This window comes from Bos grunniens, chromosome 3 (assembly GCF_055505025.1).
Source record: "Bos grunniens cultivar Pamir isolate PY7600 chromosome 3, Bosgru_T2T1.0, whole genome shotgun sequence".
NCBI classification, from domain to species: domain Eukaryota; kingdom Metazoa; phylum Chordata; class Mammalia; order Artiodactyla; family Bovidae; genus Bos; species Bos grunniens.
The window spans coordinates 111,212,663-111,239,866 of NC_141167.1; the positions used below are offsets into that span (position 1 = coordinate 111,212,663).

At 41.5% G+C, this 27,204-nt stretch overlaps 1 long non-coding RNA gene across 6 annotated transcripts in view; it reads right to left on the reverse strand.

The window, feature by feature from the left end:
• Nucleotides 1–325: 325 nt before the first annotated feature.
• LOC147376808 (uncharacterized) overlaps nt 326–27,204 on the reverse strand; it is an 85,635-nt gene continuing 58,756 nt past the window's right edge. For 3 of the 6 annotated variants that reach the window (XR_015161225.1, XR_015161228.1, XR_015161226.1), the window contains 2 exons: nt 11,251–11,377; nt 2,142–4,113 (listed from right to left, as the gene is read on the reverse strand). This is a non-coding gene — a long non-coding RNA (uncharacterized LOC147376808). Of the gene's footprint in view, nt 1,426–2,141; nt 4,114–9,892; nt 10,016–11,250; nt 11,378–27,204 lie in introns of those variants that run through there. The other 3 variants (XR_015161227.1, XR_015161229.1, XR_015161230.1) reach the window with 2 other exon arrangements.

Below are 27,204 nucleotides of genomic sequence, written 5' to 3' on the forward strand. Positions count from 1 at the left end.
GTTAGTAGAACAAACGGAGAAGGCAATGGCACCCCACTCCAGTACTCTTGCCTGGAAAATCCCATGGATGGAGGAGCCTGGTGGGCTGCATTCCATGGGGTCGCTAAGAGTTGGACACGACTGAGCGACTCCACTTTCACTTTTCACTTTCATGCATTGGAGAAGGAAATGGCAACCCACTCCAGTGTTCTTGCCTGGAGAATCCCAGGGATGGGGGAGCCTGGTGGGCTGCCATCTCTGGGGTCGAACAGAGTCGGACACGACTGAAGCGACTTAGCAGCGGCTGCAGCAGCAGTAGGACAAAAATGACCTTCACCAGTTCACATTAGCCTATTTGACCTGCATGGCTCCTGAGATTGTTTATTCATATCTCCCTAGAAGAGGGTACAACTTCATACCAAATCTTAGAAAAGTAGACCTAACTCACTATCATACTACACGCCTCATCATTCTCTTCCAGTCCATCCCGAGAATGGTTGTAGACCTTGTATGACTGGGAAAGTGCCTTCATGAAGTCCAGTGAGACAGCCAGGGATCCTGCACAGTTTGCTCTCCAGTTTCTTGTGCCATGGTATAACACTTTTCAGTCTCCTCTTTCAGGTAGGATAACAGAAATGCCACTCATCAAAATGTCAGTGCCTGTATCTTTATTGATATTCAAAGCTGAATTGGCAGCCATATCTTCTTCCTAGGATTGTAGAAGTCAGATCTGTAGGCACAAGATAAGCAACTCTATCCTTGACCTTTGAATTGGCTACAAAGCCACCAACCAGACCCAGTAGCCCAAAGAATGACATTTATTAGGCAAAACTGCTGTTGTGCAAGATCCCCTTTTATAGAAAGGTTGTTGTTGTTCAGTTGCTAAGTCGTGTCCAACTAAGTTTGTGACCCCATGGATTGCAGCACACCAGGCTCCTCTGTCCTTTGCTATCTCCCAGAGTTTGTTCTAATTCATGTCTTTTGAGTCAAAAAGGTGGGTGTCCATTACACTCGGCCCCACATGATATTCTGGGAACCTAAATGCAATGGCAGGGTAAAACTGTGGATTTCAGGATGTTATGCATGAATCTGAAACAGAGAGACCCAAAAGACAGGATAGCAAGATAAACTCAAATCAAAGCTAAGAAAACATTTCAGACAGTCAGTATGAAGAACTACACTGAGAAGGAGCCCAGGTTTGAGGCAACAGAAAGGCCATAAAGAAAAAACACATATGAGCCCAAATGGTTTCAAGTGGAGAGAGGAAAACTAAGCCTGGAAGAAGACAGTGGCCTGAGTTCATAGAACCCCTGTGGCCTTGGATTTGATAGGAAAGAGTCCAGTGAAGTGACCAATCCTGCTTACAAAAGGCCTGTGTACCTCAGGTCTTTCGGAGCCACTTGGCACAAGGTGTGCTTCTGAAACTGTTGTTACATCCCTTTGACACTGCAGGAAAAAAAAAAAAAAAAACTTTAGATGGAAGAGGTATTATTTTTTTTTAAGAAATTATATAGAGAGAAATACAGACAATTGAGTACAAATACAGAGTACAGACAATTGAAAAATTGGGTTCCACTCTCAAGTTGCTTTTTGTGTGTGACTTCAGCAAGAGTTGCTTCTTTGGCTCAGATGGTAAAGCGTCTGTCTGCAATGCAGCAGACCCGGGTTCGATCCCTGGGTTGGGAAGATCCCTTGGAGAAGGAAATGGCAGCCCACTCCAGTATTCTTGCCTGGAAAATCCCATGGACGGCAGAGCCTGGTAGACTACTGTCCATGGGGTCGCAAAGAGTCAGACACGACTGAGCGACTTCACTCAATGAATAAATAGCTAGAAATGGCAATAGCTTGGACAGACGATAGTTAGAAATTTTGCAGTCAAGGGAAGAACAGAAATAGATCAATACATCTTGGGAGGCTTAGTAGATAGCAGAAAAATATGCTTTATATGGAGGTGACAGATGTGTGTGTGTGTGTGTGTGTGTGTTAGGCTGAAGGCCAAGTGTCAAAAGAAGTTTCATGTAAGAGTCAGAATAAACAGATCAGATCAGAATTCTGAAGGTACTGGCAAAGGATGTGCTCTGGAGCTAAGGAGACATTTAGCCTTAAAGAAGAAGAGAAATGCCTCATCTTATGAGGCGGAAGATGTACACGAAGTTCATGCATTTTGTATACGCAATGTTTATTCCAAACAGAAGCACTAGTTACCCAGTAAAATATGGTTTCTCCAGGTGGATCATAATTCAAGTAAAGTGTAATTATTGATCTCCTTCCCTAAATCAATTGAAAGCTCGCTCTTTGCACAATGGAAAAAAACAAAAAATGGAGGATGCAGAAGGTCAGGAGCAACCATTCAGGATAAGGATGCCTGAAATAAAATGGCTCAGAAGCAAGTAAAAGAAAACAAAATTGATTGACATATACACACTACTATATATACAATAGATAATTAATAAGAACGTACTATATAGCACAGGGAACTCTACTCAATACTCTGTAATGACCTATATCAGAATCTAAAACAGACTGGATTCACTTTTCTGTACACCTGAAACCTATACATTATAAATCAACTATACACCAATAAAAATTAATTAAAATAAAAAGAAAAATTGATGTCACATTTATCCTGCCAGAATTCTAGATTGGAATGATATTTTGAGCACAGATTCAAATTCCACCACCCACGTTTTTTATATGAAATATTTTATACAGAATGTTTCCAATATAAATTTGAAAGGTTAATATCATGAACACTTGTATACACCACTCAGATTCAAGAAATGTTAACAATTTGCTTGAATTATAAGCATTATGTTGGTGTTTGTTTGTCTGTATAAATTTATTGTCAAGCTACTTGAAACTGGGTTTGATATTTAGCCATTAAATACTTCAGCATACATTTCCTATAAGAAAAATGTCTTCAACAGAGCTTCAATACTTTTATCATCACCTAGGAATATTATATAAAAAAAAAAATACCCTGTTATCATGCAACTATCAGGCCATATGGTCAAATTTCCCAAACTCACCAACAGATGCTTTTATAGTTTTTTTTTAAACTAGAAAAACTTTTGAAACTTTTATAGTTTTTTTTCTTTTCTTGAAACTAGTGAGGTTTTTGAAACTAGAATCCAATCAAGGTTATGCACTACATTTGTCTTATATCTTTTGTCATTTTTAAGCCAGAACAGCCACACAAACATACTGTTTTTTTTTAATCCCTGTGACATGGGCATTTTGAAGAAGTTAGAACAATCACCTTATAAAATTACCACACTCCTGATGCACTGTCTCCTGCAACATTACTTAACATGCTCCTATGTCTCCTGTATTCCCTGTATATTGAAACTAAACTAAAGTCTTGATTAAATACAGATGAAACATTTCAGGCAAGGATATTTCAAAGGCAGTGCTATTGCTTCCAACTGCATCACACCAGGAGCACACAATGTCAAGCCATCCACTATCAGTGACATAGCGTTTGATTCCACCAGTTCTCTCCAAAGCTACAGTGAACCCCCTGCAAGCAGGAAGTAATCCACAAGATGCTACTTAGCCTCATCCAAATATTCTATTTCCGAATAAACTTTCACCTAATGGTTCCATATTCATTGATAATAACTGCTGGAATTTATGATTTCAGGATGGCAAAACAGTGGTGTCTAGTAGTATCATTCCTTCAACATTTATTAGTTGGCAATCTGGAGTACTCACTTCACTTTAAAAGGCAATGTGGCTAGCCACCAGTATTCCACTTTTAATCTTCCTTCTGAGTATATGATGGGTGGATTAGTCAGCTTTTGCTTCAGCAACAAACAAGCCCAAATCTTATTGACTCACAACAACAAACATCCCTTATGAATCTGTGATTTGCCTGTGGCTCAGCTGTAGCTCTTCTGGGCTTTGCTCCAGGCTCCAGATCAGTGTAGTGTGTCTCTCAAACCAGGAGTCTGAAAAAGAAGCAACAGCTCCTGGGGGCCTGCTCTTCTCTTCTTGGATGTTCTGAGTGCTAAAGAGACAAAGGATGAGATGCTTTGTAAAGCCACTGCTCCAGGCCAGTGTGCTGTCACTTCTGCCCACGTGGCATCAGTTGGAGCAAGTCACAAAGTCAGTAGGGTGAAGTTTACTGTGTTCCTGGGGAAAAGGGAAGAAGAAAGTTATTTCCTAAAAAATCTACACAAGCTGCCATTGTGGGATTGCACTTGTCTACCCTCCTAAATTTGGACATGACCATATAACTTGCTTGGGTCATGAAAATATGAGTAGACATATGGTGTATTTTCTAGCACATTCCTTTCCACTGCCACAATAGCATTCTAAATCATTGAGTCTCTGTCATTTTGTATCCCTAAGTGAGGAAGATGTGGATCAGAACAGCTGCTAATCCAAGACGGACGAGGGGTGAAAATGAAAAATAAACACTCTTGTTTCAAGCCACTAAGATTTTGAGGTTGTGGCATAATCCACCTACCCAGACTAACACAGAGTAAAGCTTAAATATTTCCTTTTAATTACTAATTTTCATAATAAGAAGTTGGTGTCCTAAGAATCTCCACTGTAGTAAATAAGCTTTTATTTCCCCTTTTTCTTTTTTTCTTTTATCTTTTTTTGAGTGTCATTACAAACTCAGACATTGATATAATTCAAGCATTATTCTTTTGAGGTTAGTATTGTCCCAAACTTGTCCAGTGAGAGCTGTTCCCTTTTAACAAGACCCCTATTACTCTTTAGAATTTCTTTCCATTATGATGGCATAAGAAATCTTAACCTCACTTTAAATTTCTCCTGCTTCAAAGCTAGAACTTGTCATTTCTCTAAGGAGCCTTGCTTCTTTTTAGTGAACATCGTATTTTAGAAAATAGTACTTGAATGTAGCTGTGCTCATTGCTACTGGAGTACATTGGTTTCTAAACTCTTTTGTTGAATAGAGCATATTCTCAAATTTTTGTTCTCTCCCTGTCTCTCCACACACACATATATATGTATATAGACATAGATATATAATAGACTTATAGATTATACACTACTGCTACTGCTGCTAAGTCGCTTCAGTCGTGTCCGACTCTGTGCGACCCCATAGACAGCAGCCCACCAGGCTCCCCCATCCCTGGAATTCTCCAGGCAAGAACACTGGAGTGGGTTGCCATTTCCTTCTCCAATGCATGAGAGTGAAAAGTGAAAATGAAGTCGCTCAGTCATGTCCAACTCTTCGAGATCCCATGGACTGCAGCCTACCAGGCTCCTCCATCCATGGGATTTTCTAGGCAAGAGTACTGGAGTGGGGTGCCATTGCCTTCTCCAGATTATACACAGATAAATATAAACTGCTGTTGTCATTGTTCAGTCCTTCAGTCCAGTCCAATTCTTTGCAACCCAAGGACTGTGGCACGCCAGGCTTTCCTGTCCTTCAGTATCCCCTGGAGTTTTCTAAAACTCATGTCCACTGAGATGCCATCCAACCATCTCATCCTCTGTTGTCCCCTTCTCCTCATGCCCTCAATTTTTCTCAGCATCAGGGTCTTTTCCAATGAGCTGGCTCTTCATATCAGGCGGCCAAAGTATTAGAGCTCCAGCATCAGCCCTTCCAGTGAATATTCAGGTATGATTTCCTTTAGTATGGACTGGTTTGATCACCTTGATGTCCAAGGGACTCTCAAGAATCTTCTCCAGCACCACATTTCAAAAGCATCAAAGTGATGTCTGCTTTTTCATATGCTGTTTTGGTTTGTCATAGATTTTCTCCCAAGGAGCAAGCATCTTTTAATTTCACACAGATTATATTGTATGCAACACATGCTATATTTTATATAGACTATGTATAAATCATATATAACCTTGTGCTCTTATTGATATTTCCAACTTAGATTAGATATTGTAGGGTTTTCTCCATTACCTTCTTTGTTACTATATTTTGTCTTTTCTCAGACACTGAAAAACTGTGATCCTAATATCATCAACAGTTTTGTTGATTTGCTTTTTTTTTTTTTTTTGGCCATAGCATGCAGCTTGTGGGATTTTAGTTCTCCAACCAGGGATGGGATCAAACCAGGCTCTCATCAGTGAAAGCACACAGTCCTAACTACCAGACTGCCAGGGAATTCCCTGCTTATTTGCTTTATTCTATGACACACATATGATAATTTCAAAATTACAACATCAACAATAAAAACACTGAGTGAAATTTAGGATTCCCTTGAGTTCTTTTTGTCCTCAGAAAACCTGTCACCAAAAGATGGACTCTGTGAGCCAGAGTCCTGTGTGCAAAAGACATTTGAAATATTTCCTTTTGGTGTATAGTTATATGTGATCTATTAGACATGCAATTTGGTTAACTGGTTACAGGTTTTAGTTGAGCAGACAGGATACCTGTGACTTGTCTTGCACAAGGATCCTGGAGCATCTTGATCTGCTGCCTCTCTCCTTCTTTCTGATCACCTGCATCATTATCACAGCTATTGGCCAGTCTTTTAATCCTGAACTAAACTGTCCTCTCCTGCCATGAAGCTAGCATTGAAAAACATTAGGTATTTAGTGCGTATATCCTGTGCTTAGTTGCTTAAGTCATGTCCAACTCTTTGTGACCCCATGGACTGTAGCCCACCAGGCTCCTCTGTCCATTGGGATTCTCCACACAACAATACTGGAGTGGGTTGCCATACCCTCCTCCATATTTAGTACCCATACACCAATGTAATGTCTCTGGTTTTTAATATGCTGTCTAGATTGGTCATAACTTTCTTTCCAAGGAGTCAGCGTCTTTTAATTTCATGGCTGCAGTCACCATCTGCAGTGATTTTGGAGCCCAGAAAAATAAAGTCAGCCACTGTGGTCATGTATGGATGTGAGAGGTGGACTGTGAAGAAAGCTGAGCACTGAAGAATTGATGTTTTTGAACTGTGGCATTGAATAAGATTCTTGAGAGTCCCTTGGATTGCAAGGAGATCCAACCAGTCCATCCTAAAGGAGATCAGTCCTGGGTGTTCATTGGAAGGACTGATGTCGAAGCTGAAACTCGAATACTTTGGCCACCTGATGCCAAGAGCTGACTCATTTGAAAAGACCCTGATGCTGGGAAAGATTGAGGGCAGGAGGAGAAGGGGACGACAGAGGATGAGATGGTTGGATGGCATCACCGACTCGATGGACATGGGTTTGGGTAGACTCCAGGAGTTGGTGATGGACAGGGAGGCCTGTTGTGCTGTGGTTCATGGGGTCACAAAGAGTCAACACAACTGAGCAACTGAACTGATACTTATACTGATACACCAATGTAAAAGAAAACCCTTCATTGTTAGAACTCTTGAGCCAGATCTGAAAGACAGGGCTGCCATGGGTAGGATTGCCAGGGAAGAGGACATGACCACAGGGACGACAGAGAGAATCAGTGGGGAAAAGATGAAGGGAGAAAGCAACAGGTCAAGACAGAAGGTGTACCCTGGAGCCAGAGAGCCACAACTACTGAGCCCACATGCTGCAACTGCTGAAGCACGTGTGCCTAGAACCTGTGCTTCACAGCAAGAGAAGCCACCACAATGAAAAGCCTGCACACCACAACTAGAGAAAGCGTGCACACAACAAAGACCCAGCATGATCAAAAAAAGAAAAAAAGAAGATTGGAATGAGCTCCAACTTGAGAGGAAAAGGACACCAGTGTTGTGAGGATCCTCCAAATAAGGCTGAAAAAACCTGAGTCAGGACTTTCATGTCTGCAGGAAGAATTAGCTGCCTTCCAGTCCAACAAAAGCTCAAATCGGAGGAAATGCACTTAACCCACAACAGAAAACAATAGCAAAAACTGATGTTTATTTAGGAGACACTGTTCTGATGATTTACGCCTCTTGGTACATTTAATCCCTCTGACAACCAGTGGTAGGTCATATGATTATCCTCATTTTACTAATGAGGGAAATGAGGCAAAGAGAGGTTTCTGTAACTCACTTAGAGTCACAGAGATAGTGAGTGGCAGAGTCAGGATTCAAACAACAGAGCCTGGTCCAAACTCCAGCACATCATAAGAATCTCTTCCTCCAAAGCCAGGTGTTTGGCTCTTGGAAAGTTAAGGGATTATTCAAGGCCAGTGAGATTCTATACTGGCTGTATGAACTGGTGATAGAAACTATAAAGTGAGCCCTGCAATCATGGTTTCATTCCAGTTAAGCCACTTAATCCCTAAGTGACTATGGAGTAAGTTTCTTGTTTAGAAACCACAGTTATACCCAACATCATGACTAAAATAACAGGTTAGGACAACTGTTTTAAGTATAGATTGTACTTGGTCAAATTGCAAGTGTACCTGTGAGCACAAGCTGTATAAGTGGGAAAATTATGAGATCTCAGACATGAGTTTGGTGTGATTTTGTAGCCTCCTTTTTTGTCTGTTTCCTAGGTTTCGTTTACTTGCTCTGCATGTGTAACTTTATCCTCCTTCAACACATGGGCTCTCAGTTTCTTTTATATCCAAGTATTTGAACTTGGGTTCCAGGCTCACAACATGGTTTCAGGTTTTAAACAACTCTCTGATCTCCCTATGCTGGCTTTATAAACCCAATAATGACCACAGGGTGCTCCACTGATGACTCTTAAATCTCAAGTGCACTCTGCCACATGAGAAGTTAAGAAATAAAAATGAAACAAATCCCATGGATGTAAAGTGGTGAGAAACTACCCTTCCTCTAGACTCCCAATTTAAAGTCATGCCATTGAAACTTATGGTCTTTACTGTGTATACCTTTTTTATATCCAACACAAGAGTGTAAGGTAATAGCCTGCAAACATCTGTTCTTGGCTCCCATCCAACATCTGGGCTATCACCATGCATTTGAGTCAGGCAGAGAAAAAAAAAAACAAACAAACGAGTGAATGAATGCATGCAAGAATGAAATAACCACTGTTTTGTTCTTGCTCTTTGCTGATGTCATTATTCATCTGAAGATGATGGCAGTGAGAGGGTATCAGGAAAGAAGGCCTGGGGTCTCCAAACGAAGGAAATAGGCTGCAAGCATCAGACATTTTTTATTTCTCCCTTAAGCAGCAGGAGGAAATGAACTACAAGTGTCAGATTTTTTCCTTCTCTATACAGAATTAAAAGGAGGTTTCTTTTAAAATTCTGTGTTGCCATGATGACACCTGGTTCCACCTGAACTTAACTTTTCTCAAACCTTGAGCTAACCAATACATTTTTCTTATGGAAATGTTTTCCTTAAGCTATGTTAATGAACTATGTAGTTACCCTAAACTCTGTCTTTCTTCAAGTCGGTTCCGCTTAAGACTCAGAACCGATAAGGGCTCAACAAACCAGTATGTTTTACTCATACATTGTTCTCCTACTCTGTTTCTTAATGAAACTATATATTTACTTGGAAACCTGCCTTTCTTCAAGATTCATGTCAATTGTTTTATGGCCCGGGATGATTCATCTTGTGCCAATGTTATCTCCAAATGCATGTTATGGGTGAGGGGCCTGGTGCCACTCTGAGTTTTGAGACATTTCCTTTCTCTAATTAGCAGCTTGCTGATAGGTATATGACATACTGCCAAAGGCTAGCAGGGGGACACTCTTCCTGCCCCCTTCTGGTGTCTATGTCAGAAGCTTTGTCTATCTCTTTTATACTTTAATAAAACTTTATCACACAAAAGCTCTGAGTGATCAAGCCTTGTCACTGGCCCTGGATTGAATTCCTCTCCTCTGGAGGCCAAGAATCCCAGTATCTTTCACGGCTCAGCAACAACCTTTCAGCAGGAAGGGTAGAAAGGACCTAGGGAAGAAAGGGAAAGGGCTAAATATCAAGAGAAAAGACTACCTGATCACAATTTGTAGAGAACAGAATAGTCTGGGAAGGTTTGCTATATCAACAGCTGTATTAATCCAGGTAATACCAGAAAACCCAAAAGTCCCAGTGGATTATTTGCTTACATTCCAGTATGACGTAGGTGTTCCTGATAGGGCAGCTCTCCTTCAAGCAGTGACTCAGATGCCCAGTTTCTTTCCATTTTTAATGATAGTTCCCTCCTCAAGACTTGATTTCCAGTATTATCACTGGCATCAGTTTTCAGTAAGCAGACAAGAAGAAAAGGGAGTGGAGAAATCATTTGCTTCTTAACTAGCTCAGCCTGTACGTGACACACATCACACCCATACAACCTGCCATTGGCACCCAGCCCCACCTAGATACAAGGCAGTTTGGAAAGTCTCCTGGAAGACTCCTAGAATACAGGTTACAAGATATAAGGCTCCTGGAAGGGAAGCATGCATTCTTTGTGGGACATTAGCTATCTATGCCATAAGAACTCCAGGAGGGTTAGTCAGGATCCTGTATTGAGAATATTTGCTTAGGGGAAAAGATGGCACTGGGAAAGAATTCAAAGGAAAAAAAAATCACAGGCTGCCATCTCTCAAAACCCCTAGATATGGGCAAAACAAACTATCCTGAGTCAAAATTGTGAAGACAATTACAAAAGACCACTCCTCTCTTCATTAATGCCTTGCCCACCTCTGATGTTCAGACAGGCATTCATTCAGTACTTTTGTGGTGACCCAAAGCTCTTCAGCAATTCTGCTCCATTCTCTCAAGACATTGCTAGGATGGCCAGCTAATCAAGTGCTAAGAGGTACACAATTGAATTAAATTTCATCTTTAATGTAATTGTATTTTTAAATATTTCTTATTTTCATAACCTAAGGTCGCAAAGAGTCGGACACGACTGAGCGACTGAACTGAACTGAACTGAAGGACCTTAGAAACTTTGGACCTCATAAAATGATTTAATCACACTATTACAGTTCAATTTAGGCAAAACTTGACAGGCAGCTAGTCTTTTGGAAGCCCCTAATCATAATACCCAGCCTGCTCTATTAGTGAAGCCAACTCATTAATAAAATAGTAATAAATAATAATAAAATACTAAAACTAATAAAATCTCCATCATTATCATAGTTCCTAATGCTTTACAAAGCCATTTAATATGCATGTATAAATCAAAATAACAGTATGGAAAAGGAAAAACATGCCATCTCCGTTTTACTGATGAGGAAACGAGACTCAGAAAAGCTCAATCACACAGATTACACGGATTTCAAATTACTGAGCAGACTAAAAGCTAAACCCAAGACTAGTTCTGATTCCTAGTTCAGGGCTCTTCCATCATTCTGAGAAAATGAGCCTGTTTGAGATATTCAATATATTGTGCAAATATTGTGATGTTCAATACTTCTTGGGTATTAAAAGGTCTCAGCCTTTCAAATTATCTCCCAGCAGAAATTGGCCTGTTTACCTGTTTTTCAACCTAGTCATACAGTTGAGATGCATTTTCTTATTTTCTCTTTGACATGTATCACCTCTCCATTAATATTCTGATTGTCCTCTTTGTCCATCTTGAGTTTCCACCCATGGTCAATTATCTGTGAGAAAACATGTTTGTACTTTGGTTAAAATGCCATGATTGACATTATTACTTACTTCTCAATCCACAGAAAATGTTCCACAGTATTGCATTCTTCCCAGTCACCCTTGCCAACCTACATCCCGGGGAAGTAATGCACTCTTTCCCTCCTTTTTATTTTTCAGTCACGAAAGCTGATTGAACAAGCACTAAACTAACAGTGTTGGGTGGTGCCAGGAAAGCAAGTGGAGACCTGTGACCTGACCCATACGGTTAAAAGAGGACCGAAGTGATAAGCCAGGGTTCCCTGGCAGCTCAGTGGAAAGAATCTGCCTGAAATGCAGGAGATGCAGGGTATTCAGGTTCAATCCCTGGGTTGAGAAGATCCCTTGGAGGAGGAAATGGCAACCCACCCAATATCCTTGCCTGGAGAATCCCATGGACAGAGGAGCCTGGTGAGCCACAGACCATAGGGTCACAAACAGTCAGACGAGACTGAAGTGACTGAGCACACATGCCTGTAGTGATAAGCCACAAATGGGAGTAAATTTCTCCTCATATCCCCATGCAAATCCAGTCTGCTATACAGCAGGACTTGTGTGTATTTGACAGTAACTATGTTTCGGAGAAGGTGATGGCACCCCACTCCAGTACTCTTGCCTGGAAAATCCCATGGATGGAGGAGCCTGGTGGGCTGCAGTCCATGGGGTCGTGAAGAGTCAGACACAACTGAGCAACTTCACTTTCACTTTTCACTTTCATGCATTGGAGAAGGAAATGGCAACCCATGCCAATGTTCTTGCCTGGAGAATCCCAGGGATAGGGGAGCCTGGTGGGCTGCCGCCTATGGGGTCGCACAGAGTCAGATACGACTGAAGCGACTTAGCAGCATGTTTAGGAGGGGCTTCCCTGGTGGCTCAGCAGTAAAGAATCCACCCGCAACATAGGAGATGTAGGAGACTCAGGTTTGATCCCTGGGTTGAGAAAATCCTCTGTAGAAGGACATGGCAACCGACCCCAATATTCTTGCCTGGAGAATCCCATGAACAGAGGAGCCTGGGAGGCTACCGTCCATGGGGTCACAAAGAGTCAGATACAACTGAAGTGACTGAGCATGCATACATGCATGGACATGCTTAGGAGAAAATCTGCCCCACTTATACCATTTTCCCAGACTCTCTACTTTGTTCAAGATACTCCATTAAATCCTCATCCCTTATCTTTGCCTCTTTTCCACATCCCTAATTCCTTTAAATAATTGCCTCACAATCTCTGTTCTTCCTTATCTTTACTCTCCTTTGTCCGTTTTGTTCTCCAGATTATTTTCTAATTAGTTGTGCTTGAGCCTGATATTTCTGCTCAATGCTTCCTCTCAAAATATACCATATTAAGTCTCTAGAAGATTTTTCTCTAATATCCAGCTGCTCTAAAATTGCAGATGAGCTTATAGGACTGCAGTTAGCAAACTACAGGCCAAATCCAGCCTGTGATCCATTTTTGTAAGGCTACCAAACTAAGAATGGTTTTTATACATTTAAAGATTGTAAATCCACACAGAGCTTCATATTCCACAGAGACAGAAGGGAATCACAAAACTTAAAATAGTTATTATCTGACCTACAGAAAAAGTTTGGCAGCTACTGTTCTAGACTATGAAAAACTTCTAGTCTCTCACTCATTGCTATTCTCAGTAATCTTGATGATTTTTTGAGATTGTCTACCCAGTTTTCAAGTAGAGGACACAGGATTACTGGGCAACCAACTGCAAAAAGGAACCAGAACCTGAGGTCCCTGATATTGTTATTCATGTCCATGACCATTATTAGAAGAGTTTAGAATTTCTTTTTATCTCAATTAATTTTGGGGGGGTATTTGGGGTTTCCCAGATGATGCAGTGGTAAAGAATCTACCTGCCAATGCAGGGGACCCAAGAGATTCAGGTTCAATCCCTGGGTTGGGAAAATCTCCTGGAGTAGGAAGTGGAAATCCATTCTAGTATTCCTGCCTGGAAAATTTCATGGACAGAGGAGCCTAGCAGGCTACAGTCCATGGGGCTGCAAAGAGCTGAACACAACTAAACACACACACACAGACACGCACATATGCACACACGCTGGGGTCATAGAGAACAACTCCTCGATCGTGGTCTTCACATTCCCAGTGGATGAGGGCTACCCTCGAGAACCAACATCTTTCTCTCCAACCAGGGGAGTCAGGGAGAAACGGGTAAGGTGGACCAGCACACAAAACAGCAAGTTGGCTGTCCCGGAGGAGAAAGGCCTGAATCAGTTAGCCTCCTAGGTGGTAGGGGCTGGGTCTCCCCGAGCCACACCAAGATAGAGGCTGATTTGACTCTTTCCCACATTTGAATTACACCTCCTGCCTCTGCTTCTGATCCCCTGTTAGCAGGGTGAGGTGTCACTAGAGAAGTAATGAACCTGGGAGGCTGCAATAGCAGTTTTCCCTGGGTACTGATGGGCGTACCCGTCGTGCTGCCAAGCCTGACTGCTTTCCTGAGACAGATACCAGCGCTAAGGTGTGTGTGAGTTTGTAACAGCAGATCTGAAGAAGACCTCCACTAAAAACTCACTTTTATGAGGGGAAACATGCTCTTGGTTGGCAAAATAGGATGAAATCAAAATAACAGACAAACAACACACTGGAACAAGTTTTATAGTCAAGACCTACCTAACTGTAGGTACACACCAGCTGTAGAACAAGCTAAACTCACATGTTTAGCCACAGGCTGTGAGAGTAGATTTAGAAGACACTTGTAAAAATAGTAGCAACAAGATCAGTAGTAAGATAGAGGGAGAAAGATCTTTTGTCGGCTCAGAATATTGCTCTCACTAGAATGTGAAATGTCCATAGGGTGATTTTCATTTTTTAATAAATGTTCATTAAACCTATGTGAACTGCTAATTTTCAATCTAAAGCTCAGACAGGAGAAGACACTTGTTCAGGACCATATGGTTATAAAGGACAAGACACAGAAGAGAAGAACAGGGAGAGAACAGGGAGGAAAAACACAGATGCAGTTAAACAGGTGTGACTTCAGCTTTCTAGTCTACCACTTAGAAGAGACCTAATTTGGGGTGAGTTACTCACCTCCCTGAGCCTCAGTTTTCTCATCTCTAAAGTTGGAACAATATCTAATTTTCAGGGATTTTGAGAGGACTCAAGTTCATTTTTCTAATGTGATTAGTTAATGGCTGATCCCCTAGAAGGGAAAAGGATGCAGAGAGGAAGCTGTGTGGGTACCAGGTACTCTTACTCCAGGAAACACAGGGCAAAGTGACCTTAGTGTCAGGGTACCAGAATTTCAGGCAGGATGATACTTGCATTTCCATATCCTTTGGGGATGAAAGGTTAGAAAAACTTGCAGTTCTCACTAACGCATCCAACAGTGACCATGGAAATTCCTAGCTGCAAAAAGCATTTCAACTCTGGGGCCAAAATTTCCAACAAAAATGTTTGCACAGCAACCCCCACCCCTTCACTGTGTGTTGGACATTCCAGATCCTCAAATACGTGTGCAGGGCAATGCCCCCTTCTTTTCCTGCCTCGAACTTTGAATCTCCTGTTTTCTGACATTCTCAGCCTCCTAGGAGACCCCTAACCACATCCATGTGTTAAAAGATAATCCTGTCTGAGAATGAAGGTTAGGGAAGAAAAAAATGAAACAAAGGAACATGTACCACCAACATTTCACCCGCCTGAGTGTCTACCCATTTCCTGCACTGGGGCTATCTCTACAGAGAGGACCAACTAATAACGTTGCCTCCAGGTTTGCAAAATCTCTGTTATTATTCATATTTGGATATAATCCTTATTGTCTTTGTTGAAAAGACAACATAAAATTGATAAGAATCACTTTGGAAAGCAAAAAAGTATACCCTGATGAGACTGACTAGGGATATAGTCTATGACTCTGCAATCTTATTCTTAAGTATATAATCTGAAAACTCTTGCACCATGAGATATAAGAATATTCTAGCACAACTGGTTATAACAGAAAAACCTGGAAACAAATTACATGTTGTCAAAGGCAGGCTGTATTAATAAATCGCGGTATTTCCGTATCATGGAGCACTACACATCTATGGACATAAATAAACTGTTGTACCTCTAAGGACGTGGATAAATCTCAAAAAGTACAATGATGACGGAACCAAAGTAACACAAAATAGTGTGTTTCCATATAGTTTAAAAGTAAATGAAGCTAGGGGATGACAGAGGATGAGATGGTTGGATGGTGTCACTGACTCAATGGATATGAATTTGAGCAAACTTCGAGAAACAATGAAAGACAGGGGAGCCTGGTGTGCTGCAGTCTATGAGGTCACAAAAAGTTGGACACAACTTGGCGACTGAACAACAACAACATATTATTATTTAGCAATAAAGAAAACTAAGGGGGTGATTTGTTACCTCTGGAAGTAGGAGAGGGATACCATTGAGGCTTCCCTCGTAGCTCAGTCAGTAAAGTATCTGTATGCAGTGCAGGAGACCCAGGTTCAATTCTTGGGTCAGGAAGATCCCCTGGAGAAGGAATGGCAACCCACTTCAATATTCTTGCCTGGAGAATCCCATGGACAGAGGAGCTTGGCAGACTAGTCTATGGGGTCATCAAAGTCGGAAACGACTGAGCAAGTAATCTCTCACCATTGAGGAGGTTCGCCCAAGCGTCTTCAGAGGAACTGGCAATGTTCTCTTTTTAAGTTGGCTAGTTGGAACTTGAGTGCTTATTTTATGATTGTAATTATGCATCTTAAACTGTTCATATATTCTATATACATCCTTGGCTATGAATAATTTATTTCACAATAAAAAATTAATGTAACCCAAATGTGCATGGGCTATCCCTTGGGTAGCCTCTGCTGTTACTCCACACTGAGCCCAGGAAGCAGCAGTGTCAACTTTGACAAGTAGCACAAATTTTATTAAATGTTCTGTGGAAGATAGATATGAGTGTTAAGTATTATGCAGCACATGGCAAAACTTAATCTTTCCTTTTTATCATTTCCATTTTTCTTTTCTCCTGCACAAATGCTTTCTCTTTCTCATACACCTGTCTCCTCCAAAGCCTTTAAGAAGCCCCATCTAGAAACTGTGACAATCAATTCTTCCCACCACACACAGCCAGGTGTCCTGGCCAGCCTTCACCCCTGCAGCATGATTGAGGGGCAATGATTGATACGGAATTTTGAATCTCATCAAAAAACTATTAACTAACACACAAACTAATTTCAGAAAAGGAAAAGCATAGATGAAGAGGAATCTGTCCCTGCAAAAAAAAAAAAAAAAGAGCTAAAAATCCAAAGAGCAGTGACCTTCCAGGTTTCTATGAAATATTGCCAATTCCAGTTGAGTATCTTGTGTGCTTAGTTGCTTCAGTTGTGTCTGACTCTTTGTGACCCTATGGACTGTAGCCCACCGGGCTCCTTGGTCCCTGGGATTTTTCTGGCAACAATACTGGAGTGGGTTGCCATACCTTCCTCCTGGGGATCTTACCAACCCAGGGATCGAACCCATGTCTTCTGCATCTCCTGCATGGTAAGCAGATTCTTTACCACTGACCCACCAGGGAGGCCCTTGTCTATCTTAAGAACTGGCAAAATTAGTTTCATGCCATGAGAAACAGAATAGGTCTAAGCACTTGTTCACTCATTACTCATGGTTTCACCTCACTCTGCAGTCTAGAAGAATAGAAGCCACTGGAGGTGAAGCCCCACATCTTACCTACGAACCCACCTATTCACTGGCCTTCATCACATCCTTCTTCCCTCTCGAAGCTCATCTTTCCCCTTTGGCACTGGGTGCCATTGTTTCTTAAATCCTAGAAGACATCAAGCCTTAACATTATATTTTCTCTTCAGAAACTCCAACTTTTCCCTCACTCCTGGATTATCTTCACTGGCAAAAAAAAACATAATCACAGTCTCTTCTTAAGAATATAACAATAATCCTTCACTGATCCACACCTCTCCATAACTCCTGGTCCATCTCTCAGAGCTCTTTTATAGACAAACTTTTTGAAAAGTTTGATTCTGGACACACACTGCCTCGATTCCTGAATTCTCACTCAAATTTGTGCTACTGAAATCTAAATTCAGCTCTCACTTCTCAATTAAACAGTTCTTGCCAAAGTACCCATGACCTCCATGTTGTAAAACGTTCAGTGGACATTTCTTAGTCATCCTACTGAACTTCTGAGCAATGGTATTTCCTCTTCCTTGAAACTCTTTTTTGCTTCCTAAAATTACTTTCTCTTTTACTGGCTGTTTCTCTCAGTTTCTTTGAATGGTTCCTCCTTTACTCAAATGCCGAATCAGGGAGGTCCAAAGAATTGATCTGAGCCCTCTTTGTTCTTCTCTCTACATTTTCTTCTCTAAATAGCCTCATCAATTTCCACAGATCTATGTAGGATCTTTATGTGGAGGCCTCTTAAATTTACAAGTGAAGTCTTTGAGCTCTTCTGAGCTTAAAACTCATATCCAACTACCTGCTTCTTTTACCTACTAGCCTTCTCTTGGAAAATTTACACATATCTCAAATGTAAATAGAACACTTATCTTCCTCTTGAGCCTGCTTTTTTATTGAAATATAGTTGACTTACATTTTTTAAAAGTTTTATTGGTATTTAGTTGCTTTACAATGTTGTGTCACTTTCTGCCACAGAGAAAAGTGATTAATTTATATGTATACAGATATCCTTCTTTTTTGGAGTTCCTTTCTATTTAGGTCACCATAGAGCACTGAATAGAGTTTCCTGTGCTATATAGTAGGTCCTCATTATTGTTGTTCTGTCACTCAGTCATGTCCAACTCTTTGTGACCTCATGGACTGCAGCACGCCAGGCTTCCCTGTCCTTCAACATCTCCTGGAGCTTGCTCAAACTCATGTCCGTTGAGTTGGTGATGCCATCCAACCATCTCGTCCTCTGTCGTCTTCATTAGTTATTTATTTTATACATAGCAGTGTATATATCGGAGAAGGCAATGGCACCCCACTCCAGTACTCTTGACTGGAAAATTCCATGGATGGAGGAGCCTGGTGGGCTGCAGTCCATGGGGTCGCTAAGAGTCAGGCAGGACTGAGTGACTTCACTTTCACTTTTCACTTTCATGCATTGGAGAAGGAAATGACAACCCACTCCAGTGTTCTTACCTGGAGAATCCCAGGGACACTGGAGCCTAGTGGGCTGCCGTCTATGGGGTCGCACAGAGTCCGACACGACTGAAGCGACTTAGCAGCAGCAGCAGCAGTGTATATATCTCAATCCCGATCTCCCAGTTCATCCCACCCCTCCCTTCCCCACCTCGGTATCCATTCATTTGTTCTTTCCATCTGTCTCTATTTCTGCTGTGCAAATAAGTTCATCTGTACATTTTTCTAGACTCCATATGTAAGCAATATTATATGATGTTTGCTTTTCCCTTTATGACTTACTTCACTCTGTATGACAGTCTCTAAGTCTATCCATGTCTCTTTAAATAGCACTATTTCATTCATCTTCATGGTTGAGTAATATTCCATTGTATATATGGACCACATCTTCTTTATCCATTCCTCTGTTGATGGACATTTAGATTGCTTCCATGTCCTGGCTGTTGTAAATAGTGTTGCAAAGAACATTGGGGTGCATATGTCATTTTTGAATTATGGTTTCCTCCCTGTATATGTGCCCAGAAGTGGGGTTCCTGGATCATATAAGAGTTCTATTTTTAGTTTTTTGCTGCTGCTGCTGCTAAGTCGCTTCAGTCGTGTCCAACTCTGTGTGACCCCTTGAGGAACCTCCAAATTGTCCTCCATAGTGACTGAACCAACCAATTTACATTCCCATCAACAGTGTAGGAGGGTTCCCTTTTCTCAACATACTCTCCAGCATTTATTGTTTGTAGATTTTTAATAATGGCCATTCTGACCAGGGTGAAGTGGTATCTCATTGTCGTTTTGATTCGCATTTCTCTAATAGTGATGTTTAGCATATTTTCATGCATTTGTTGGCCATCTGTAGGTCTTCTTTGGAGAGATGTCTATTTAAATCTTCCACTCATTTTTGACTGGAATATATATATATATATATATATATATACACTTGCGTGAACTGTTTGTATATTTTGGAGATTAATCCCTTTTTGGTTGCTTCATTTGCAAATATTTTCTCCCATTCGGAAGTTTGTTTTTTTTTCATTTTGTTTATGGTTTCCTTTGCTATGCAAAAGCTTTTAAGTTTAATTTGGCCCCTTTTGTTTATTTTTGTTTTTATTTTCAATACTCTAGGAGGTGAATCAAAAAAGATCTTGCTGTGATTTATGTCAAAGAGTGTTCTGCCTACATGTTCCTCTAAGACTTTTATAGTGTCTGGTCTCACACTTAGGTCATTATTTCATTTTGGGTTTGTTTTTGTGCATGATGTTAGGGAATGTTCTAATTTCATTCTTTTATATGTAGCTGTCCAGTTTTTCCAACACCACTTATTGAAGAGGATGTCTTTTCAACATTGTATATTCTTGCCTCCTTTGTCATAGATTAGGTGACCAAAGGCTGATTTATAGTGTCGTGCTAATTTTTGCTATACAGCAAAGTGATTCAGTTATACATACACATATGCTCTTTTTTCATATTCTTTTCCATTATGATTTATCATCAGATATTAATATAGTTCCCTATGCTGTACAGTAGGATCTTGAGCCTGTTTCTTTCTCTTTCTTCCAAATCTTCCCAAATCAGTACACAGCAATCCATTACTTCAGTAAGAGGCATCCTTGATTCCTTTCTTTCCTTCATCATTCTTATCTAAATTATCAAAAACATGACCAATTTTTATCTTTAACATATAATCTCAAGCCTACATTCTTCTGTCTTTACTGCCCTTGCATGACTCCAAGACAGTACCATCCCCTTCACTGATGGTGCTCCTGCAGCACTTCCTCACTCGTCTCCCAAGTCCTCCCTTCCGAACTCTTAACTATGGGTAACATCTCTGAGTGATCCCACTCCTACGTCTTTCCAGGATGCCTGGCTCATTCTACTCCATCCACATTTAACTGAGCTCCTCCTCTTGCTGTTTCCTCTGCCTGAAGTATTTGCCTCCCTATTTCTCTCCTGCATCACCAACTGGGAGAGGCTTGTTACTCATTTTACCCAGAGTACCTTCACCCATCAGCCTCTGTCTGTCTCTCATTTATTCCCTTTGTGACATAGTAATTACAAATAGTGGCCACCTTATTTACTTTTCTTCTACTGCTTTCCTCTTTGTCAGTCTCTCCTACCTGAATACACACTTCACAAGTATCAGGACCTCCTATGTTTTGTTTATCTGTATGCTCCTAGTTGCTAGCCTAGTGACTGATATAAAATAGTTGCCAGACATAGCAAAGGGAGCAAGATAATGACAAATTCATCAAAAGTACACAATTAAATGACTTCAGTATAAATGAATTTATCGCCTCATGTGTCAGCCATTGTGTCAGGGAGACAGAAATAAAAGACAAGTAAATATGCCACGGGGAACGCCACGACAGACGTACACACAGGAGGTGACAGGCAGACAAAGGGAGGGCACCTGATCTAGATGAGAGTGGGTGGGAAGGGAAGCCAAGAAAAGCTACCTAAAGGGGTCTGACATTTCAGAGGTTGTTTCAAGTCATCGAGAGAGGAAATGGAGGAAGGGCATTCCAAGTGGAGTAAAGATAAAGTGTGCCAATCTGAGAGGATTCTTCTCTATCTAATTCCTCCAGCAGAAGCACGTACACTGAGGGCTGAACTTCCACTCTCTTTTCCTTAACCCCAAACTAGCCAAATGTACTATGCTTCAAAATGTCCTCTCATCCCAACCCTCTGCTTCCAGGAAGGACTGTATTTATTATTTTCAGATACACCTACTTAAAAGGAAATATTCAGCCCGCCTATAAAATGCACAGATTTCAAGCAAAGGTAACAACTTGGAATTCATTATTTGCAGGCAAGTTTGCTACACTGACCTAAATGAGAGACTCGCCTGAGATGACTCCTGCCTGTCACAGTATCTCTTAATCCACACTCAGAGAAGACAGAGAACAACCCAGAACTAGTTCTTGTTGCCCAGGGAGATTTTGGAACCATGTGTTAATGGTTTATGTGGGAAAAGAAGGAGAAGTTTCTGTGGTTGTGCTGTTGAAAGTTTTGTCGAGACTTTTATGTGTTTTTTTTGTTGTTTTTTTTTTAAGAGGACTTCCCTGGTGGTGCAGTGGATAAAAATCTGTCTGCCAATGCAGGGACACAAGTTCAATCCCTAGTCCAGGAAGATTCCACATGCCATGGAGCAACTAAACTTAACAGCCACAACTACTGAAGCCCATGCACCTAGAGCCTGTGCCCTTCACCAAAAGAAGCCACCGCAATGAAAAGCCAGTGCACTGCAACAAAGAGTAGCCCCAACTTGTAGAAACTAGAGAAAGCCCACATGCAGCAACGAAGACCTAGTGTAATCAAGAATAAATAAGTGTTTTAAAAATAATAATAATAATAAATAAATAAATAAAAATTTTAAGCAGGTAAATAGTGAGTATTAGCCAGAATTTGAGTATAATCATTAGTTACTAAGATCTGTGGATTCACAGGAGTCATTTCTGAGTTATGTTTAATTAAGGAGAATTTTAACATGATGTTTTTTTCCACCCTTCTACCAGGATATCCCTGGTGGCTCACATGGTATAGAATCTGCCTACAATGCAAGAGACCCAAGTTCAATTCCTGGGTCGGAAAGATCCCCTGGAGAAGAGAATGGCTACCCACTCCAATATTCTTGCCTGGAGAATTCCATAGACAGAGGCACCTGATGGGCTATAGTCCATGGAGTCACAAAGAGTTGGACATGACTGAGCGACTAACACTTTATTCCCACCCTAAGGGTTTGAAATTATACTGCAAAACACAAAAGTTAAAATTAGAGGGATCTTTAGTAATAATCTTTTTTACCCCTTCATTTAAAATCAGGGAGACTAAGATCAGTAGAGTAAGACTATTCATGTAATCAATGTGTTTGTGGAGGTCAATTTTATGTATCCACTTGAGTGGGGCAGGGAGTGCTCAGATCTTTGGTCAAACATCACTTCTGGGTGTATCTGTGAAGGTATTTCTGGATAAGATTAACATTTGAATCTGTAGCCTGAGTAAAGCAAATTGCCCCTCCCCATGTGATGGGCTCCATCCAATCTGTTAACAACCTGAGTTGAATAAAAGGCTAAGAAACAATTCTTCTTCCCTGCCTGACTGTCCTCAAGCTAGAACATCAGTCTTCTGCCTTGGAATGGAACTATATTATCTATTCTCTTTGGTCTGAATTTCTCAGCCTCCATAATCACATAAGTTCCTAATAATAAATCAATCAATAACTCTCTCTCTCCCTCCCTCTCTGTAAACACACACACACACTTTCTCTCTCTCTCTCTCTCTATTGGTTCTGTTCCTCTTAGAATCTTCACTAACACAGCATCCAGTGTCACTCCAAGGGAATGGCACCCACCTCAATAGCCTCTTCTAACCACTGAGTCCCAGGTCAAACATCACACCATCAGCAGCATTTGCCACCCAGGGCCTGTCGTTTTTCTGTATGACTCTGTGTTCACATGGAGGGCCTGTCCTGAATCTTGCCTTCTCTTTTTTAAAAAAATAATTGAAGTATAGTTGATTTATAACATTATATCAGTTTCAGGTGTGCAATATAATCATTCAGTATTTTTATAGATTATACTGAGAAGGCAATGACAACCCACTCCAGTACTCTTGCCTGGAAAATCCCATGGATGGAGGAGCTTGGTAGGCTGCAGTCCATGGGGTTGTTAAGAGTCGGACACGACTGAGCGACTTCACTTTCACTTTTCACTTTCATGCATTGGAAAAGGAAATGGCAACCCACTCCAGTGTTCTTGCCTGGAGAATCCCAGGGATGGCAGGGCCTGGTGGGCTGCTGTCTATGGTGTCGCACAGAGTTGGACACGACTGAGTGACTTGGCAGTAGCAGCAGCAGCAGGCTTATGATAAAACACTGGCTATATTCCCCGTGATGCACAACATATCCTTAAAACGTACTTATTTTATACACAGTAGTTTGTACCCCATAATCCCCTACTCCTCTATCACCTTTCTCCCTGGTAACCAGTGTTCTCTATAACCTTGAATCTGTTTCTGTTTTGTTATATCCCTGCCTTCTCTCTTGACTTGTCCATTTCCATTAACCTTCTTTTGCCTCTACTGCAACCAGATTCTTTTCCTCATGTAAAACAATACAATCAAATACTCCACACTCTGAGAATAACCTTGTAGCACTATAGATAGTTCACTGAATTGCTCTTAGGGTTTCACCTGCTTTTTGACCCATCTATTAGTTCTCCTCGGATATTGTTTCCATACACACCCAGCTTAGCTCCTATAGACAGAGCTCCCCCACCCCCCGCCCCGCCAGTACCCTAACCCTCCTCCTCTGTCCTGCTTCCCCCCCATCCATGCCCCTCCCTCTTGACTGTAACTCCTGTCATTTCATCTGTCAGCTTTCTCCATGCGTGCACCTGGCTGCAAATTGCTGTTAGAGAAAATCACACAGCTATAAATTAATGATAACAAACTTTATCTGCATTCTTCATGCTGCTCCACAAACGTATTGTGTTTCCTATTCAGTCGACTCTCCACATTTCAATAATAATCACTGCCAGATTTCTTCACTCCTCAGATACTTGACCCCTCTACTTCTGAGTTCACTCTCAGAACAGTACTCATACTCTACTCCATAGAATACAGGGATCCATCAGACAGAAACTCCTTCATCTTTCTAACTGTAGTGGGTTGAATAGTACCCCCTCCCCCACCAAAATATGTCCAGATCCTAACCCTCAAAATCTGTGAACTTATTTGGAAAAAGAATCATTGCAGATGTAATTAAGAGTCTCAAGATGAGATCATCCTGGGTTTGAGGTGAGCCCTACATTCAACGACAGGTCTCTTAATAAGAGAAAGGCAGAAAGAGTTCTGAGATACAGAGAAGCCAACTAAGTGAAGATAGAGGCAGAGAACCCCAGACAAGGGACCCCTTCAGAGGGAGGGAGAGCAGATGCTGCTGCTGCTAAGTCGATTCAGTCGTGTCCGATTCTGTGTGACCCCATAGACGGCAGCCCACCAGGCTCCCCCGTCCCTGGGATTCTCCAGGCAAGAACACTGAAGTGGGTTGCCATTTCCTTCTCCAATGCATGAAAGTGAAAAGTGAAAAGTGAAGTCACCCAGTTGTGTCCGACTCTTTGCGACCCCATGGACTGCAGCCCACCAGGCTCCTCCGTCCATGGGATTTTCCAGGCAAGAGTACTAGAGTGGGTTGCCATTGTCTTCTCTGACACCACCCAGAGTTGGGTAATTTATTATGGCATCCCTAAGAAATTAATAATGCCAACCAATCTGACACCTATCTCCATCCAGACCAGCCCCCCCCCCCCCCAGACCTCTTACAAGAGCAAGGGTGGACACCTCCCATTTATGTCTCCAGGTAGGCTGCGGATCCCACAACAGGGCCTTGTGCTCAAGGGTATACATCTCAAGTCACATACCCTGATATGAATCCCAGCCCCACCATGTACCGTGTGGCCTTGCTACCTATCTGTGCCTCAGTGTCCACATCTCGAAGATGAATCTCGAATTACAGAACTTCTCAGAGAGGCTGCATGCGAGTCAAATGAGATAATGCTCCTAGAACAGTTTCTGTACACAAAAAAAGGGGCACGGCAAATTATTTATCTATTTATTATCTCTGGCTGCCTTCTTAGGGACTAAACTATCAAGTGAATACTTCCTCTCTTGGTTCCTTCAGCCTTTCTTTCTTTATGGGATAATGTCTGCGAGCACTGAAACATTCTCAACCCTTTTCTTTCCAAAGAACAAGCAACAACAGTATTTCTCCCTAACCATACCTCTCCTGCCAATTCCCACTGAGTCCCTAAACTCCAGTTTACAACAGATATTTTCATTTTCTGCACTCACTGCTCCCACTTCCTTGTCCCTTACTTGTGTGTGAACTCACTGAAATTGACTGTGTCCCTTCACTGGACCTGCACTGGACAAGGCCACGTACGTGTCACTAAATCCTAAAGAAAAACATCAGTTGTTATCAGCAATTTTGGCCACTGCTGCACATCTTTTTTTCTTTTTTTTTTAAGCTTCTTACCATTGGCTCTGGCACTGGCCCTCCTGGTTGTCTCCCAGCCTCTCTGGCTGGTCTTCTGTGCTGGCTTCCCCCTCTTTTTTTTATTTTTATTTTTATTTTTTTTAATGTAAATTTATTTATTTTAATTGGAGGTTAATTACTTTACAATATTGTATTGGTTTTGCCATACATCAACATGAATCCGCCACAGGTATACACGTGTTCCCCATCTTGAACCCACCTCCCTCCTCCCTCCCCGTACCATCCCTCTTGCCTTAAAAGATGTGTTCCTCAAGGTTTCTTAGTCATTCTTATTTTATGTTTGGTGAGGTATTGACCACTTCCAAAACATCAATTTACTCTCAACAGGCTGATCATCCTGACTTGTATCTCCAGCCCAGATTCCTCCCCAGTGCTCCAGGCTCATATATCTAATTATTCACTAGACATATCTACCAATACACCTTAGACACCTCAAATTCAACATGTCCAAGGGGGAATACTCACCTTCTCTGGCCTTGAGAATCTACATCTTGTCTAGTACTTGCTGTCTCACTAAGGGGCACCTCCTTTTGTTCAAGCCAGAAAGCTGGGAGCCATTCTGGACTTGTCTCTTCCTTTGATGCCTTACAACCAATTTCCACCAAGTCTTATCTGTTCAACATCTTAAATATCTCTCAGATTCACTCACTTGTCTCCTTCTCTACTGTCTTAATGTAAGCCAATGCCACATCACACATATCTCGAAACTTATGTCCCATCAGGGTTTTCCCTCCAGACCTTCTCCAAACTTCAGCTAGAATAATCTTTCCAAAATAACAAATCTGAGTGTGGCCACCCCTGCTGCCATTCATACACAAACTGTTAAAATTTTTCATTGCTGGTATCTGTTCTTATAATAAAATCCAAACTTCATAGAAAGATTTATCAGCCCCTCCATAATCTGGCTCTCAGCATTTGGCTCCTATCCCATAGCCTTCCTGGCGTTTTGTTGCTCTCCCTTTCCTCCATGGCTTCATACCACTTCTTCAAGGGAGACTTCCATGACTCTCAGCCTTCCAGATATTCCATGACATTCTCTGAATTTCTTTTAGCAGAGGGCTCACCAGAACATGTTGGGATGCTATAATCAATGTCTGCCTTCCACATTGTACAGTGAGCTCTCTAAGGATCGGACTCATGTCTGTCCTGCTCCCCAACATCCCCCCATTGCTTCCCCAAGTTCCTGGCACACAGTAAGCACTTAATGAGGACTGGCTGAGTAAATGAACAAATGCTGCTTTTCTTGTGAATAACTCAGTACTTTATACTGGCATTTCTCTAAATTCCCTGTGAATCGCGATTATTTGTATATGAAAAAAATGACCGTAATTAAGAGTTGACTGAATTAAAGGAGAAGAAGCAACTAAGAGTGATTTATCCATCGCTGGAAGGGTGGGGAGAAAAGGGACCGCTCTTGCATTGTTAGTGGAAATGCAAATTGATACACTGGAGTACAGTGGATACAGTGGAGTACAGTATGGAGACTCCTTTAAAAACTAGGAATAATACTACCGTATGACCCAGAAATCCCACTACTGGGCATACACTCTCAGTTCAGTTCAGTCACTCAGTCGTGTCCGACTCTTTTGACCCCATGAATTGCAGCACGCCAGGCCTCCTTGTCCATCACC